The 1447-nt window shown below is 53.3% G+C and overlaps 1 long non-coding RNA gene across 1 annotated transcript in view; it reads right to left on the reverse strand.

Annotated features, from left to right (window-relative positions):
• Positions 1-488: 488 nt before the first annotated feature.
• The window catches only part of LOC127750241 (uncharacterized), a 20657-nt gene continuing 19698 nt past the window's right edge, over positions 489-1447 (reverse strand). The window contains exon 3 of the long non-coding RNA XR_008011592.1: positions 489-912. This is a non-coding gene — a long non-coding RNA (uncharacterized LOC127750241). The remainder of the gene's footprint in view (positions 913-1447) is intronic.

Consider the following 1447-nt stretch of genomic DNA (forward strand, 5'->3'; position numbering starts at 1 on the left):
GTGCCTTTCTTGGCTCAGATACTTTCGGTACCTTCTTTCTTCCTCCTAGTTCACCTGGACTTGGGTATTCATCGAGTTTCTGCTGTCGTCGTTGAGCCGCCACGCTTTTCTGGCTCTGCGTAAAAAATTGAAACAACGTTATCAAACTTTACTTGCACCGCTTAACTATGTTTTTCTTAGGAGGAAATTTAGAGAGAGGAAAAATGATGACCACATGTATCACCTGTGCATTTTTTGTATTCTGCTGCTCTTCGCCTCCTTCCCCGTCGTTCCCCGTCTTATCATCGTTTCTCTTTTTAGCTCCCCCTTTATTTTCTGGACCACTTATGTCCGCGGCTACCCTTCTCCGGCTGTGACCTACAATACTTAGTAAAAGTTCTCTCAACTAAAAAGTGAGTCAACTAATTTAATCTGATTAGACGACATTGTACTTCAGTGGTTTTGAACGAGGAATTTTAACAATTACTCACCTTGAAGACCTTGGCGCGTTGTTTTTTTTTCTTGTGCAGTACACGAAACTCTACAAAGATCACGGCAGCCTGCAGGACGCAACAGTACACTGTGTGTCTCAGTGACGCGTCGGCTTGTGATATCGCAAGCATCGCACCTTATATTGGATGGCACGACGCAGAGGGGGTCGTATTCCCGCTCTCGCTTTTATGGTGCAGTTTATAGTGAGCTACTTGAGCACCGTCGTGCCCACACCTTGTGACCCAGTGGCGCCGCGCCTCCGGGGGCCGGCGTTGAAGAGAGGGATGGGGGGGGGGGTCCTCCGGGAGGGTGCAGTAGCAGTAGTAGGACCCGCTGGGGCCCGCTCGGGACGGCAGCGGCACACAGAGCAAGAGAAATGTCCAGATTATTCAGCGCTGCGTGCTTTCACTATCGGCCCCAGCATCTCCCCTCCGGGGCTGCCTGCAACACAAGCGACAAAGAAATTGGAGGCGCAGACGCGAACATTTTTGCTTTCCGTTTTTGAAATAAATAAAAATAACACCGTCAAAACCACACCCCGTCCATTTCCCTCCCCGCCAAGCCCCACCACGCCCCCGCAGCACTGCGCAGCAAAGGGGCGGAGGTTTGGGCGCCCTCCGCCTTGGGAGGTGCTTGGTGGGGGAGGGGGAGGGGATTTGGCCCGAGGGGTAGGAGGGAAAGGAGGGGGTGGGGGAGAGAGAATATATTGAGCTAAGTCCGGCATAAATATTGGCTTCTGGTAGCGCGCCATAGGACGGGGGATGCGCGCCCCCCGGGCGCAAGGGCCCTGCCGTCGGAGGGAGAGAGCAAAGGGAAGGAGAGAGAGAGAGAGCAAAGGGAAGGAGAGAGAGAGAGCAAAGGGAAAGAGAGAGGGGGTGAGAGATAACGCCACAGGAAATAGCCCGCCTCCACGCATCCTATATACCCCCTTTGTCATCCCCTCCTCTTCCCCTTCTTATTCATTCACCCCCCCCCC

This window comes from Frankliniella occidentalis, unplaced genomic scaffold, assembly GCF_000697945.3.
Source record: "Frankliniella occidentalis isolate FOCC.00 unplaced genomic scaffold, Focc_3.1 Scaffold157, whole genome shotgun sequence".
In the NCBI taxonomy this organism is placed as follows: domain Eukaryota; kingdom Metazoa; phylum Arthropoda; class Insecta; order Thysanoptera; family Thripidae; genus Frankliniella; species Frankliniella occidentalis.